The sequence below is a fragment of the Globicephala melas genome, chromosome 3, assembly GCF_963455315.2.
Source record: "Globicephala melas chromosome 3, mGloMel1.2, whole genome shotgun sequence".
NCBI lineage: Eukaryota > Metazoa > Chordata > Mammalia > Artiodactyla > Delphinidae > Globicephala > Globicephala melas.
Genome location: NC_083316.1, coordinates 32,144,007 through 32,161,932, shown reverse-complemented (window position 1 = coordinate 32,161,932; position 17,926 = coordinate 32,144,007). Strand labels below are relative to the sequence as shown.

General features: G+C 40.5%; 1 protein-coding gene across 7 annotated transcripts in view; it reads left to right on the top strand.

Annotated features, from left to right (window-relative positions):
• Positions 1–17,926, top strand: part of FYB1 (FYN binding protein 1) — a 180,327-nt gene that overhangs the window by 33,960 nt on the left and 128,441 nt on the right. The window contains exon 1 of one of the 7 annotated variants that reach the window (XM_060295729.2): positions 15,923–16,031. The exons of 5 other annotated variants lie outside the window; for them this stretch is intronic. The gene's annotated coding sequence lies outside the window, so the exon portion shown is untranslated. Of the gene's footprint in view, positions 1–15,922; positions 16,110–17,926 lie in introns of those variants that run through there. One more of the 7 variants, XM_060295728.2, reaches the window with a different exon arrangement.

Here is a 17,926-nt window from a genome sequence, read left to right as displayed (position 1 = left end):
AACACTCTATGACATAAATCACAGCAAGATTCTTTTTGACCCACCTCCAAGAGAAATGGAAATAAAAACAAAAATAAACAAATGGGACCTAATGAAACTGCAAAGCTTTTGTGCAGCAAAGGAAACCATAAACAAGACGAAAAGACAACCCTCAGAATGGGAGAAAATATTTGCAAACGAGTCAACGGATAAAGGATTAATCTCCAAATTTTATAAGCAGCTCATGCAGCTCAATAACAAAAAAACAAACAACCCAATCCAAAAATGGGCAGAAGACCTAAATAGACATTTCTCCAAAGAAGTTATACAGACTGCCAACAAACACATGAAAGAATGCTCAACTTCATTAACCATTAGAAAAATGCAAATCAAAACTACAATGAGATATCATCTCACACCAGTCAGAATGGCCATCATCAAAAAGTCTACAAACAGTAAATGCTGGAGAGGGTGTGGAGAAAAGGGAACCCTCTTGCACTGTCGGTGGGAATGTAAATTGATACAGCCACTGTGGAGAACAGTATGGAGGTTCCTTAAAAAATGAAAAATAGAACTACCATACAGCCCAGCAATCCCACTACTGGGCATATACCTTGAGAAAACCATAATTCAAAAAGAGTCATGTACCACAATGTTCATTGCAGCTCTATTTACAATAGCCAGGACATGGAAGCAACCTAAGTGTCCATCGACAGATGAATGGATAAAGAAGATGTGGCACATATATACAATGAAATATTACTCAGCCATAAAAAGAAATGAAATTGAGTTATTTGTATTGAGGTGGATGGACCTAGAGTCTGTCATACAGAGTGAAGTAAGTCAGAAAGAGAAAAACAAATACTGTAGGGTAACATATATATATGGAATCTAAAGAAAAAAATTAAATGGTTTTGAAGAACCTAGGGGCAGGACAGAAATAAAGACGCAGATGTAGAGAATGGACTTGAGGACATGGGGAGGGGGAAGGGTAAGCTGGGATGAAGTGAGAGAGTGTCATGGACTTATATATACTACCAAATGTAAAATAGATAGCTAGTGGGAAGCAGTAATATAGCACAGGGAGATCAGCCCGGTGCTTTGTGACCACCTAGAGGCGTGTGATATGGAGGGTGGGAGGGAGACGCAAGAAGGAGGGAATATGGGGATATATGTATACATGTAGCTGATTCACTTTGCTATAAAGCGGAAACTAACACACCATTGTAAAGCAATTATACTCCAATAAAGATGTTTAAAAAATTAAATTAAATTAAAATTTTAAAAAAGTAAATAAAATTTAAAATTCAATTCCTCAGTTGCACTAGCCACATTTCAAGTGCTCAGTAGTGGAAAATTGTTAATGGCTACACATAGGACAGCATAGATATAGAACATTTCTACATTACAAAAAATCCTGTTGGACAGCACTCCTCTAAGTTTTGTTGAAAAATATGTATGTTTGATGTAATTCATAGCAGCTGATGATATATTAGCTACAAGTTCTGGTAAATGAGTAGCTAAGTTAGAGTCTTGTTCAAGTTTTATTCACTCAGTGTAATACCTGGTGCCTAATAAATGCTTAGAAATGTTTAACAAGTTGTGTAGGATAAAGATGGCCGCTCCTATACAGATACTAGATACTCAGTTGTCTGACATCACAATTTTTTTTTAAAAAAAGGAAATATTTAAGCAGGATATAGAGAAGCAAGCTATTCTATACACAAGTAATCTACATTTCATGAATTCTGCCAAATTCTAAATGTAAATTTGTGGCAAATTGTCGACACCCCCTCTGCCCCTGCTTGGACAGCTGTGAATGACATCTGCATCAAATCAGCCAGGAGTTATTTATTTTCGAAATGTGCAATGACCCGCTTCTAAGCCCAAAGGGTAAAAATGTCACCTTTGTTCATTTCTCAAGAAAAATATTTTTAAGATCCAGCACTGACTGGGAAAGGAAAAGCTGTTCCTTAGGGTGTTATCCATAATTCCCTCTTCATTTCAAGCTTTCTGACAGTCATCACTTCTTGCCTCCATTCCTAGTTGTAATACAAACAGGAAAGTAATTCCATTGCTTCACGAGCCAATTGACCTCTTTTCTTCCATGGAATTTAAATTGATCATTGCATTTATGTTTAAGAACTGTATGGTTTTGTGATTACTTGTTCATATTTCAAAGATTGTTAGCTTTGGCACAATAGGGCTGTTTGATTCAGTTTTATAATCCCATTACCTAGGACATGGCCCCATAGGAGATAACAAATAAGTTTTGTTTGTTTGTTTACCAATAAGTATTTTTAAATAAATTAACTAAGATTAACAAATGTGTCTCCTTGCCTGGAGTTAAGTCTTTCAAGTCAATCATATTAACAATAAAACAAAAATACAGTTAAAAACAAAACAACCTCCATGAATGACCTTTTTTCAGATTCCTCATAGTTTCATGCAAAATCAGACTATCTGACATATGTGTACTGTGGTCATGGGGCCATTATAATGGAACTAGGTGGAAGATTCTGTTAGAATACCTAGAAACAAGCCTGGAAGCCTGAATATCATGCATTTGGAGTGCACACTTAGTTTACTTGAAGAATCATCCACAGATAACAGGAAACCCAATGTCCCCTGGAAATACATCTGGCCCGTATAAAGCTAGAGAAAGGCTAGAGCAGGGCTTCTCAAAGTATGGTCTGAAGACCCCCTGGGAATCACCAACTCCCTTTCAAAGAATCCACAAGGTCAGAGCTACCTACATAATGATACTAAGATTTTATTTGCCTTTTTCGTTCTCATTCTCTCATGAATGTTCAGTGAAATTTTCCAGAGACCCCCAAATTATCTGAAAAGGCTATTAAGTTAGTTTTCCCTTTTCCAACTGCATATCTGCATGGGGCCATATCTTCATATATTTCAACTAAAACAATATGTCACCACAGATTGAATGTAGACCAAATATGAGAATACAGCTGTTTTCTATTACCCCATACATTGAAGACATTTACAAAAATGTAAAACAGTGCTATGCCTCTCACTAAATTTTTTGTTTTGGAAAATATATTTTTCATAAAATGTATATTTTCATAAAAATTATTACATAAATGTAATAATTTATTATCGTTATTTTAAATGAATTAATAAATAAATGAAAATTTTGTCAGCTATTACCCACCTTAACAAAAACTATTTAGGGTCCTCCAATTTTTTTTTTATTGAAGTATAGTTAATTTACAATGTTGTGTTAGTTTCAGGTGTACAGCAAAGTGATTCACATATATATATACACATATATATATATTTCTTTTTCAGAATTTTTTCCCTTATAGGTTATTACAAAATATTGAGTATAGTTCCCTGTGCTATGCAGTAGGTCCTTGTTTGTTATCTATTTTATATATAGTAAGTACTATCTATCTATTAATCCCAAACTCCTAATTTATCCCTCCCTGCCCCTTTCCCCTTCAGTAACCATAAGTTTGTTTTCTATATCTGTGGGTCTATTTCTGTTTTGTAAATAAGTTCGTTTGTATACATATACATATATATATATATTTTTAGATTCCACATATAAGCAATATCATATGACATTTGTCTTTCTCTGTCTGGCTTACTTCACTTAGTATGATAATCTCTAGGTCCATCCACGTTGCTGCAAATGGCATTATTTCATTCTTTTTTATGGCTGAGTGGCATTCCATTGTATATATGTACCACATCTAATTCATCCATTCATCTCTTGATGGACATTTAGGTTGCTTCCATGTCTTGGCTATTGTAAATAGTGCTGCAATGAATATTTTTAAGCAGTCAATGTGGTTTTGAAACCAAAGAGTTTGAGAACCACTGTACTAGAATATAATGAGTATAAATATAAAATAAATAGGCTCCCAAACAATGATTAACTGAGGAAGGGAAAAAGCAAATGGAACCCTGTTTCTAAGCTTGACCAGAAGACTCTGCTAAAAATGCTGACCATTGTTATTTATCCAATCAACTAATTACACATAGCTCTTTGAAGGCTGCATCTAAGTCTTACTTCACTCTCTTCTCATTAACCAAGCCATTCATTTGCCAGCCAAATATGTGCCAACTCTTTCCAGTTGCATACAAATTGTGTTGTTTCATAAAATATTTACTCTAAAATGTCATACTTACAACGGTTTTCAATGACAATTCAGTTTTTTTAAATTAATTTTTATTGGAGTACAGTTGACTTACAATGTTGTGTTAGTTTCAGGTGTACAACAAAGTGAATCAGTTATACATATTGTTAGATTCTTTTCCCATATAGGTCATTACATAGTATTGAGTAGAGTTCCCCGTGCTAGACAGTAGGTAATGACAATTCAGTTTTAATTTGAGAACATGGTCAGGCGTGTAGGCAACCTGGGCTGAGGTTGGACGTGTGATCACAGCGCACGGATGCTACTTCTGAGACCTGCTGCACCTGTGGGTTACTGCAAAGGGAATGGGTAGACTGGTGCCCAAATCAGCCCTGACTATTTTCCTAATGGCTTATTAGTGTGTTTAGCTTCACATGATGTATTTTTAGTAATACGGCTAATGATACCAGGGATGTTTATACTAAATTGATCCTTTTTATACAAGAATGCAATGTTCATTTTAATAAAAACTGACTATTGAAGGGCATTGGTATTCACGTGCATGTGCGTGCGTGTGCCTGTGTGCATATTCTCAAATAGATGTCTTTCAGTCTCCTTTTTTCAACCAATCTTATCTTTGGCTCAGAAGAAGTTTACCACTCCTAATTGCTCTACACTGATCCATTTCCCAAGAGCTCAGAACTAAGCCAAAATATTTGATGATGTACTTCTCTGTGTCTTGTAGCTTCTCTTCTGGCTTGTATCCTGCTTACAGTCACTTTTCAAGTCTCCTCACCTATTTAAAAATCTATTATTACTTGGGTGATCCAACCTTCCTTTACACCCCTTCAAAGACCACATCGATGGCAATGTGGGCTAATGCCTGACACCTAGGTGGACAGGGTGCATGTGGGAATTGCTGACTCTGTGAGAACATAGACTTCCCTCTATCAGTTCCCCACTCGGTGAAGAGAAATACTTATCTGTTTGTCCATTCACCTCCCAGAATTATGTAGCCTCTGAGGTCCTCCTTATTAGCACCCTTTCTCCCATTGTTTACACTGTTCTCCTTGTCTCTCATCCCACCAAACCCTGGCCATGCCTCAAGTGGCATTTCAGGATCACTTCAAGTGCATAATTCCTCATGTCTGGACTTCTTATTTGGTGCTTGAACTCTATTGCTCTGTAGCAGTCATTATACCATGAATTTTCCAAAAATGTGTTGTTTTTCCAAATAGCCTTGAGTTTCTTGACAGCAGAGATTTTCTCTTATTCATCTTTAATTATAAAATGCCTTGTAAGCCTGAAAAGTACTCAGTACAGATGCAACATTTGTTCCATACCTGCCATGTGCCAAGCACTGTGCCAAGTGCTTTTGCATAAATCATCTAATTTAATCCTTGAACTTGAGGCTCAAAATGATGAAGGGACTAGTCCAAGATAACACAGCAATCCAAGAGTAAGAGCAGTTGGGGCTGGCGGCTAGCGTTGTTTGGCTCTGAGCTAAACACCTTTTTCTATTTCATCACACTGCCTCCCTAAGTAAGTATTTCTTGATTAATAGCTCTTCTCATATTTATCTTCCTCCTCTTCCTAATCAATATCAATCAATATCATGATATAAAATGAGTATATTTTCCTGTTAAAGTGAAAAGATATTTGTACACGGTTATGCTCCATTCTTAGTGTGGCTAGCCTGGGGCAACCAGACGTCCCACTCTCCACTAATACTATAGCCCAGTAATTTCAAATTGCCCTGAGGAGTCCTGGGAATTCCAGGGAGACACATTAGCGGGTTGGGGTAGGAGAAATGAGTTTTGACATCTCTGCCTCTACTGGAGTGATTTTAACTTATATCTTTTTTTATTTTTTGGCTGCGTTGGTTCTTCATTGCTGCACGCGGGCTTTCTCTAGTTGCAGCGAGCAGGGGCTACTCTTCATTGCGGTACACTGACTTCTCATTGCACTGGCTTCTCTTGTTGCCGAGCACAGGCTCTAGGCACGCGGGCTTCAGTAGTTGCAGCACGTGGGACCTAGGGCACACGGGCTTCAGTAGTGGCTCGTGGGCTCTAGAGCACAGGCTCAGTATTTGTGGAGCACGCGGCATGTGGGATCTTCCTGGACCAGGGATCAAACCCATGTCCCCTGCGTTGGCAGACAGATTCTTAACCACTGCGCCACCAGGGAAGTCCTAACTTATATCTTTTATTAACACAAATTTCATTTAAAAGAAAGTCTTCTACAGCTTTTAAAATTTTTGAAATCAGCTATAGCCCAATCTCAGATCTTGGGTTCTATGCTGCTAGAGGAACCAATCTCAGAGAGAGGCCAAAATGTGACCTCATCATTGCTAGGTGTCCCATGCTATAGAGGTCAGAGAAGACACCAAACACTGATCTAGGCATGACTACTCCAGAGCCAGCCTTACAGCAATGAAGGGCAAACTCACTTCACCAGCTTTATGACTTGAAGAATGCTACAGAAATCTCCATGCACCACAATATTTCTTCTATTGGTCAGCTACGGCCATATTTGAATGCTTACTCACAGGGCCTGGGATTCTAATAACCAGAAATTCTAGAGGTAACATACTACAGAGAAAGATCAGTGCACTCAGGGATCCAAAGACTAGGAGTCAAGTCCTGCCTCAGTTGTCGATTTCTCTGTGCCTGTTTTACCCATCTGTGAAATGGAGATGACAATCCCTGCCTCACACCATTAGTAGGTTTTCAGTAAATGTTTCCTGAATTGATGGATAGATGGGTGGGTGAATGGGTAGGCAGGTGTATGGATGGTTGGAGAGAGAGCCATCAGCATATGTAAAATTGTCTGACACATAACTATACCACTTCCAGTATAAGCAAAAGGTCACATTTAGTGTCTTAAAACAACACAGACTTATGGTCTCATAGTTTCATAGAGCGAAACTCTAAAATGGGTCTCACTGAGTCAAAATCAAGGTGTGGGCAGGGCTGTGTTTCTTCTGGAGGCCCGAAGGGAGGATCTTTTCCCTTGCCTCTTCCAGCTTCTAGAGACTGCCGCATTTATTGGCTCATGTCTTCCTTCCACCTTCAAAGCCAGTGAGGGCTGATAGAGTCTTTCTCAGACTGCATCACTATGACATTGGCACACCTGCCTCCCTATTCCCTGTATAAGACCCATATAGTACATTGGATCCACCTGGATAATCCAAGATACTCTCCCCATCTCAAGATCACTTTCCTGCAAATTCCCCTTTGCCATGTAGAGTAACATATCTACAGTTCCAGGGATTAGAATGTAGACATCTTGGTAGGCGGGGCATTACTTTGCCTACCACACTATAGGACAGTTTTGATTATACTGGAAGCTGTGCAAGGTAAGTCAGAGATTCCTGATCCTGACTGAACATTAGAATTATCTGGGAGCTTTAAAGAAAATAGATGCCCAGGCACCTCACCCAAATAATAAAATTTACTTGGGCCACGTGGGCCCGGCCATCAGCATTTGCTAAAAGTACCCTAGATTATTCTGTTGTGAAGTGAGATTTGAGAGCCACTGGGTGTATTTAAGAAAGTGGATTTGGACCAACACACAAATTTAAGTTTGCGGACCTCTTCAGCCCCTTAGGTCACTCACTTTATTTTTCTAAACCCGAGTGCCCTTATCTAAAAAACAGGCATAATAATCATACGAGGACGAAATTAGATAATATATATAAAGTCCTGTGTGCCTTGCCTAGAACATGTTAATCCCGCAATAAAAGGTAGTCATAATTATCAATTTTACAGAGCAGGCCAACTTACATCCCCAAGCAATGGCCAACATAAATATCAAAAGTTAATCTCCGAGAATAGGCCCCAAACTCACCCGTCTTGATCAGACTTAAAGAAGTTTAGGGTTCCAACTAATTCTGCTGAGATTGCCTATAAACTGATATGTCTCAGGAGAGTTACTAGTTTCTGCCATCCTTGCATTTGGTTCTGGGTGATGACTGGTTTCTCCTTGGGTTTTCTCCTTTCACACAGCAGAGCCTGCAGGACAAATCAGCTTAGCATCATGTGCACGCAGCCAGCTGTCTCCATGGGGATAGTATAAACTCAGGCCCATCCCAACAAGGCTCATAGTCCTACTGGTGTTTTAAGTCCTTCCATTAGTAAAAGAGTACCATTCCCCATTCTCTAAAAGACTCAGCTCACCACGCCTGGGATCCCAAGCCCCAGATTCTTTTAATCAGCCCAGGCCCCATCCCAGCCCATGAGGTGGGACGTTCAATCAGGACTGACTCCAGTCTTGTGTGGCAGCCACACCCTGTCCCACAGAAAGATGAGACCCTCTGCATGATGTTACCACTAGACAAACCCCCTTTACTATCCTGCTTTATTTTCATGCATTGCTGAGAATTAGAATGGGCCAAAAGAACCTGCTTAATTTTATAGTGAGAAAAGGCTATGCTTAGCTAAAGTCATCAATTGTAGTAGAAGAACTGTGTTTTAAGATTTTATTAGCTTCCAAAATCAAAAAAGAGGGGAGATTACATCATAAGTGAGGGATCTTACTTTATTAGTTTCCAGAGTCAGAAAAAAGAAAAGGGAAATTATATCATACATAAGAAAGATCTCCCACATTTTTTGTCTTGTATTTTCCTTCGCTAACCTCTTCCTTTAACTGCTGGGAAATTAAGGGGAAAAACAGTATCAAAAAACATTGACCCTGGTGATTTAAAATTAAAATCTGTGGTTCTTTGTCTTCAGGAAAATTAGGGCTTATGATTCTACTTCTGCTTCCTTCAGTTCTGGAAAGAGACTGACAGCACATTTCTGTAGGGGACAACATTTCCCAAGTTTGCATATCCAGGGCATGGAACACTTGTAGGAGGTAGAAGCAATATTTTGGTTTGTTTGTTTTTGAGAAATTTTTAAAATAAGAGAAAAAAGCACAAAAAAAGTATATAACAAATACCAATGGATCCATGACCAAGAATTTTGTCATATTTGTTTAAAGTCTTTTTTAATATGAAAAGAATAAACTGTATATAGAAAGTTGAAATCAGTCATCATTCCTCCTCAGGCCTTCCCAAAGATAGACTCCATCATGATTTCACTGTGATTATCTTAGGGTTACTTCTTTACCTACTAGCCAAGGTCAGTGCTGTTCATCCCGACTTGTGAGGCCAGGATCCCAAACCCCATTAGATGGACATGATGACTGCTCCAGTTAAGAGTGACCCATTGCTGCTGACTGGGTCTTTCACATCATATCCTGATCTGGTTGTTGATCTTGGAGAGATGCTCTAGGTTCTGTGTGTGCCAAGAACAGATGCAGCCTACATGGTGTGAGCCCAAGCCTGGTTCCCTGGTTCCCACTTGGCCTCCTCAAGGTGGAAGGACTTGCCCAACAAAAGACACTTTAGATCAGTCTTCTTGGATTCAAGAGACACAATCCTATAAAGAGAGTCCAGGAGGAGAATTTCAAGGGCTCTTGACCTTCATCTCATGGGTTGCAAATCAAATGCCTCCTCTGGCCAAGTAGGTGACTTTAATGAGCTAAGTAGTCACAGCAAATTGTGGAGGCTCCGTGAAACTCCTGCCAACTGTTTTATCGGGAAATTGGACTTTTCAATGAAAGCCACAAATATAAATAATTATGTGAAATCACTCTAGGTTTTACATTTCCCCATTTTTTTAATATTTAAAGTTTTCAATCTACAGAAAAGCTTGAACAATAGCACAGCAAACAACTGTATTCCCTTCAGCTAGATTCACCCAATTGCTAACATTTTGCCATATTTTATGTATATGTATAAATAATTTCCTGAACCATCTGAAAGTAAGTTGTGCAAATCATGACAATTCATCTGTAAAAATTTAAGCATGCATCTCCTAAGAATAAGGGCCTTCTCCCTTTTAATCATAATGCCATTATCACACCTAAGAAGAGCAACAATTTCTTTATCTTTGAATTGCCCACATGAAAATTTCTCCAATTGTTCCAACATTATTTTATAATTTTTTTTTTGTTCAAACCAGGATCCAATCAAGATTTACATACTGTATTTTATTGCTGTGTCTCTTTGGTATCTTTTAATCTAGAAGAGTTCTTCTATCCTCTTTTATTTTTCAAAACTATTTTTAATTGTCGGCAATGAATATGATTTATATGAATGAGTGTGTGTGTGGAGGGGTGTATGCACCCACACACCCACACATAGGCAACGAAAGCAGTTCCCCAGGCCAATTTCACACTGTGGGGTACATCTCTGCACCTAAGCGTAGTCCGTCAAAGGTTCCACTTCCAAAAGCATATGGTCTGTCTCAGCCCATATTAGTGCATTCATTTATCAAGGACGGAAAGATGAGAGAAAGAGAAAGAGAATTCCTTCTCTCACTGCTATTAATTGAAGGTCGTAGCACTGATACCTGGTGAAAGTCTGAGGAGGAATTGGATGAGAGTCACTAGGGAGAGGGATCTAGTTACAAATGCCAGTGGCTGGCCTCCACCTCAAACCTGCTCAATCTGGAATCACACTTATTTTAAAAACACCTCCAGCTATTCTTCTGAACACTAAAGTTTGAGGATTACTATTCTAAAGACACACAGATAAATTAAGCATGGGGCCCTACCCCTGGCAAATTCTAGTAGAACCAAAACATAAAACGTTATCACTGAGGCAATAAGTTCTCCGGACACCCAGAGGGAAGGTCATAGAAGGCTTTGGGGTGGGGGGTGGGGAGGTGAACTCTGAGTGGGGTTTGAAGATGGAGGCTGAGTTAACCAGATGAAGGATGGGGAACTGTATGGCAATGAGAGAAGCAGAAGCTCTGCCACGTGCACCTGGAGGTATGCCAAGAATGGGTGAAGGAGCGTCTCATCCATGGTGAGGGGTTTTAATTTTTTTTTTTTTCTGAAGGGTTGGAGAGCCACTGGAGGGCTTTAAGCAACCATGATCCAGTCGATCATAGGAAGACCATGTTTGATAGGCCTGAGAAGGAAGGATCAGAGGCAGAGCAATTCTGTAAGAGGCCACCGCAGCTACAGAGGCAGGAAGTGATGGAGGCAGCGCAGTGGGGCAGGAGGGCAAGCTCTTGAGACAGAGAATACAGGATGGGCAGTGGAGACATGAGCCTGGGAGTTGGAGGAGGGAGGCTAAAGCTGATTCTGGGCTCATGTTTCGGTCTCATGTGAATAGGTGATTGCAATGCCTGCTGGACATTTAAGTGACAACGTTCCTTAGGTGGTTACCTGGTTAAGAGAGCAGTAGTGAGAGCCTCAGACCCAGGAGAGACCCAGGAGAGGCCATGCATTGGGGCAGAACAGTTTGAAGAGCCAGCCTTTGGATCAGACAGAGGGTGTGCTTGGATTGCCTGCTACAGAAAGCGAGTGGTGAACCCATTTGAATGTGTGGAACCAACCACTAGGGGACCCTGGTTTTGTTGATGCCCCTGTGCCCTTTGCTGACTCCTAGTGCTACAATTTCCTCTCTCCACTCCTTTCTCTAGTGGCCTCCAAAGTGGAGGACCCTTCAAAGGAGGGTTTAAGACAGTTTGTTGAGCATGAAGAGAAATTGTTAGAAATACTAGATTTTTAAAAAAATCTCATCTTTTCTATTTTTGTTTACATTTTATAATGGGTAAAGTATATTCCCAAAGCAAGATATATGGATGGATGGATAGATAGATAGATAGATATCAGTAATAAATACCCAGATATTTGGGGCACATGCTCAAATATATATATTTTTTTGCTAGCCTTACACAATGCATTCTCATCCTAATCGCCAGTGTATCTCGCAGTAGGGTGTTTCTGACGGCAGGCAGTAGACTCATTCCAGGAACGCGCACCTTCGATGACCTGTGATCAGGACGTCATTGGCTTAGAGACAGAATTCCCGACACTCAGGCATACGGAGCAGGGCAAGGGCGAACTGTTGGAAGGGCGTGGCTTCATCTTGCGCTCCATAGTCTGGAGCGGTGCGGGGCTCGGGCTCTCCTGCCCAAGGCGTTCGCGTGCTGAGCAAGCAGAAGGTCGAAGCCCGCCCATCCCGTGTGTCTTCACACTACACCCTGATGCCCCTAGAAAAGGAAGCCATCAGGATTGCGGGAAAGCCTAACTTCAGGCCAAATCATTTTCACTCTCAAACACATTCAGGATTTGTTTTCTGAATAAGTCGCTGGAGGCTCTAAATGGCACAGCAGAGCGGGCGTAGCCCCCGGAAGCAGATCACCTCTCCTTGAGCGGTGGTTGGATTGGCCATCGGCTTTGTGTCACTCCCATCGGAACTAGAAGATGAACTTTATCATTTTTTTTTAACTGAGGGAAAGTAAACGTCATAATTGCTAAAGTGTAAGAACTATAATACACAGTATTTTCATTTAGAATCAGAAAAGTAAGCTTGTTCGCGGGCCATAGGTATAAACAGGCCAGTGCTATAGGTAGTAATTACCAGGTAGAGATAGGGTAAGGTCCTCAGCCTGGGGTAGAGGAGAGGATGGGATGAGATAAGGATAGTAGAAGAATTTGCCTGAATTATAAAGACCAAAATTCTGATATCCTAAATAGGTATTGCTACTAGTAGTCACGAGTTGAGTAAACTGACTTCCTCCAACCTCATCCATAATCCCCCAACTCACTAATTTTCCTCCTATAGTATTTTATTTCCTTGTGCGACACAACAGAATTGATCAGGATGGGGAAGAAAAAGCCTGGCACTCAGGTGCACGAAGAATGAGCTATTCACTGAGATCTTCATCATTTGCTTAGAATTGCTTTTGCTGGGGGCGGGGGAGAGCCCTAAACATTTAATAAAATACCCAGAAGCACTGAGGTGTTAGCTATGATTCTGTAGCAGATGTAATATAAGATCTAACATCTGATTTAAGAAACCTTTGAATTATTTTATTTTATTTTATTTTTATTGCTCAGGGTTCCTTGTAATTTATGAAAAGTTTTAGGGAGTAACTACAAAAATAATGAAAAGTAGATATTCAGTTACTAACCCCATATTACATTATTGGTTCCTTTAAGAAAAAATAGTACAAGTAATTCTTTCCAACTCTACCTTCTGTTAACACCACCTCAAGAAGGATTATATGTGAAAAAAAATATGCCCCTCCTATCTTGTATTCTTTCCTCTAAATAATGGGAAAAATAGTACTGCTATATCACATCTTGATAGTCTTATATTAATTTGTTGGTTCAGAAAATTGGTTACATGTATCCAGAGCATATGGTAAAAGAGGTTTACACCAAAAACAGTGTTTTTGTTTTTGCACTATTGATTATAAGCTATATAACATAGAGAGGAATGGGGAGAACTCAATGGAATTTTTATCTTCATTATTATGTAATTGTTATCAATAATAACAGATAATTGCACAAATTTTCCTTTAGAAGGATTTATAAAAATAGGAAAAAAATGAGTGCTTATTATTCCATAATTATAAGATTAGCTCAAGATAAGATAGATTTGGGAAAATGTCCATACTTCCATTTATTTCAGGAACATATCATCATGTTACTAAACTGGCTTCATGGCTTTTTACTTATTTTTATTAAATCTTCAAACCTATTCAGAACTATCAGCAAACAGAGTTACCATCCAAACCCAATAAAATATTCAACTTTTAAAATATAATCTTTCTAAACGTGTATATTTCTTCTCCCCATTTTGGAAAGCAAAATTTATGTCTACACCTCAGAGGTAGAAATTTCTGGCCTCACCTTTACCTGGGATAAATGCATAAAAAAATCAACTGCCCCACAAACCAGGAAGCCATCCTTGGCCTCTAATAAATTAATTCAATTCCACAATGTTTATAAAGTACTTTCTGTGTGCCAGGCACTGTACTAGAAGCTAGGAATCAAAGACCAAAATGTCACAGACCACCCTTACAGAGCTCAAGGTCTAGAGAGAGACAGATTCCAACAACTAAAAGATAGCACAGAAGCCAAAGAAAGGCAGGCCACCTTCCCCAGTCTTTAGGGACTGAGGTCAGAAGTCAGTGATAAATCTACACTGGGCTTTGGGGCATGAGTGGGACTTAACCAGGTGAAAGAAAAGAAAGGAGATGCATTCCATGAAGACAGGGCACATTCTGGGTTCTAGGATTTTGTTTTGATTTTGACATCAGGGGCAGGTTGGTGCAGGAGCAGAGACATAAGACTGATTTTTAAAAGTTAACATTTTTCAGTACAGATGAACCTATTTGCAGGGCAGAAATAGAGATGCAGACATAGAGAATGGACTTGTGGACATGGGGGGCAAGGGAAGAGTGGGACGAATTGGGAGATTAGGATTGACATATATATACACTGCCATGTGTAAAATAGATAGCTAGTGGGAACCTGCTGTATAGCACAGGGAGCTCAGTTGGTGCTCTGTGATGACCTAGATGGGTGGGATGAGGGGGTGATGTGCATGAGAGGTCCAGGGGGGAGGGGATATATGTATACATATAGCTGATTCACCTTGTTGTACAGCAGAAAGTAACACAACATTGTAAAGCAATTATACTCCAATAAAAGAAAAAATTAGAGAGTGAAAAAAAAAAAAGTTAACATTTTTCTTCTTTCTCTTTCTCTCCCTCATAACCATCCAGTAAATCCAGGGATAGTAGAGATGCTCTCTGGTGCCAGGGCCCAGCCTCCTTCCATCTCTGGCTCTGCCATCACTAGGGTATTAATAAGCCCTAGTCATCAATAAACCTGAATGGCTCAGGCCCGCATAGCATTCTGACAGAGAAAAGCATGGTGGACCCAGCTTAAAAGCACTTCAGATTCAGAAGCTCTTCAGATCTCTTCGGCCTTGATCTCACGGTCCAAAACTTAGTCATATGGCCACAGCTAGTGTCAAGAGGGGTAGAAAATGTAGTTGTAGTTGTATGCCTGGCTAAAAAGCAAGAATTATCTTACTATAGAACAGGCATTGGCAAACTTTCTGCAAAGGGCCAAATAGTAAATATTTTAGGCCATATATAGTCCTTGTCATGTAATGTTGCTCTTCTTCTTCTTTGTTTTTCTTACAACTCTTTAAAAATGGGAAACCCATTCTTACCTTGAGGCTCTGCAAAACAGGCCATAGGCCAGGTTGGGCACACAAGTCAAAGTCTGTCAACCCTACGGAAGAAAGGAAAATTATATAAGAAGGAAAGTGGCCATTCCTGGCATAACCTCTACAAGACTATAAACCACTCAGGGGAAGAGCCTCGTCTCATTCACCTTTCTGACTAGCACGGGGCTGGCATATACAGTAGGTGCTTAACGTGGATGACTGATGAATAAATGAATGAATGAATAGAAGGGAGATAGGGGAGGTTAATTTAATAGCCACAATTTCTTAAAATCCCATTTTGTGCCAATGGCAGTCTCTTAACATGGATTGTCATTTGAATACTCCATTTTCTCCAGAGTTTGAAGAAAAGTCTAACCAAGAACAGACAAGAGTGAATCCACTAGGCTTTCCACCCGCTGCAATCCCCTTCAGTTCCTGCAGTCAAGCAGCCCACTTCACCTCCCAACTACAGATGCAATTGGGTCCCAAACATTCCACATGTTGGAGTGGACATCCCTAGTCACAGCCCCCCGTCCTTGACCTCCACGGCAGGTGGACAACCCCGGGTGTGCAAGCAGATTACAGAACCAAAGGCCTTCCGGCTTCTTCCCTTTGACATCCATGGTGGCAGCAGAAGAGCCTTGACTTTGCTTTGCTCTTTTAAATATATCACATGCTTGGTCGGACTGTCAGCAGAAGCATTCAGGCCGAATAGACTCTTTTTAGTTCCCCTCTTTCTCCTCCTTCTTACTCAATATCCTGAGGGCACAATAGAACTTTTCTTGTTTAAGTCAGCCTGGTGGGGCAGGGAGCGGGGAAGAGTGGATCTCTCGACCATTGCCCTGAATGTCTCCCGGCCAGGGCTCAGAAAGTGCTACAGGGCTTGGATTCTACATGCCAAGCAGACACAACAGCCAAAAGTGAGTAAGCCCAGCCCCTGGCCCCAGGAAGACCTACTCAATGAGACCACCCTCCCACTTCATGCTTCAGGAGTTCAGGTAACAGCTCTATCCAGGTTTCCTTTTTCAAACCAATGTGTGATTTTTTTTTTTTTACAGAAGGAAAAGGTACCGCCTCCACATTCTGGCAGCACGGATTGTGCTGGCTGGAATCATTGACAGAAAAGCATGTTCTGTTGGCAAATAGCAGAAGAGGTGGACATCAGACACCACAACTCAGCCTCATTGTAACCAGAAGGGCGATAAGCAGATAAAAATGTGTCTGTCACTTGCTGTTTCATAACTGGATAGGGCCTGTCACACATGCCTGTTCCAAGCTCTGGTGCTGCTGGTATTAAACGAAGTAAGTCTTGAAACAAAAGCAGAGCCATGGTCCTAACTGGGCACAGACAACTGATTTCATCTTGGCTACTGACAAGCCCATGCTTACCTTTTGATGAAGAGGAACAAATCTCACCTTCCCCCAAAGCTTAAGGAGCTGGCAGGAAGTGGGGATTCATGTGGAATTCCTACACAGACTAGGGAAAGGGGGCTCTGCTGCCATCAGCCCTGCCTTCTCAGAAGGAATCCTGGCAAAGTGGGACAAATGAGGACAAACTGCTACAAGTCATCCGAGGAAATCTTTTCAGAGCAACCGGTACCTCCAAAATTTAGTTGGAGACTTTGGCCCACTTGTATGAATTGCTACCTCTCATGAAAAGAATCACAGGGCCTTTCCCCACCCCTCCCCCATTTTAACTAAACTTACAATGAGATAATTAAAAGAAGAGCATAGGCCTCTTACTCTGTCTCCTACCAGCTGTGTGACTTTGGGCCAGCCACTTAACCTCTCTGTGCCTCAGTTTTCTCCTCTAACAAAATGAGGATAATAATAGTACTTACCTCACAGGGTTGTTGTGAGTATAAAATTATATATACTTATTGTGTACTAATATATAATAAAAGATCATTAATATTTGCCACTTTAAATATTTTGGCATTAGGGATTATTCTGTGTAGAAAAATAGATAGGTTTATGAACACAAGGCAAAATCATGGCTGTGTTTTTCTGTCCATGCTGAGAAACTGTCAGGGGAGATTATATGTTGATCAAAACATGTGCACGTACAAGATGGGGCACAAACTTCAGATTCTCATGCTCCAAGAAATTAATGATAAATGAGGGGCAGGAGGATGAGATTGTTCCTTCCAATAAAACCACATCTTTAAAAATGCTCCATTAAAGTTGATCATGAATGTCAAAGGAATCGCGGTGTATTCATGGGACACCGTGGAGAAGTTAGCCTTCTGTTTCAAACAGAAATATCTGGGAAGGACTCCATTTCTCTTGGGAAATTATTTTAAAAGTTCAAACCCATGGTGCCTGCATGTTATTTCCATCCATTTATTTAACTACCAGTGCACTTTAAACGTTTCCCAGCTCCTGTGGGAATCCAGAGGCCCCTTTCCTGGACTTGAAGTTCAGTAAAGGTGGTTTGGGGGGAAATTCTACGTCCTTGAAAGTGATGGTGGCCTCATCGAGCAGTCACACCGCCACCTAGTGGCGCAAAAGCTGAGTGCAAGCGATTGCTTTGAAGCTTGTTCTAGCCTTACTGTGCCTTAAAACTCACGTTTTCTTTCTAGTACTGGAATCCCATGTTAACGAGAGAGGGAGAGAGACAGAGAGACAGAGAGACAGAGAGACAGAGAGAGAGAGAGCGCTCAGGGGGAGTAGACAAGACCTTTCATTGGTCTGAGGTGTTAGCACGGGTTGCCTATGGGTGAACATTTCTAAGAACAAGGATGTGGGCGAGGACCGTAGCCTACTGGCAAAGTTAAGGCTGTGGTTCCAAAATCAAGAAGGTTCTCTGTGGAGA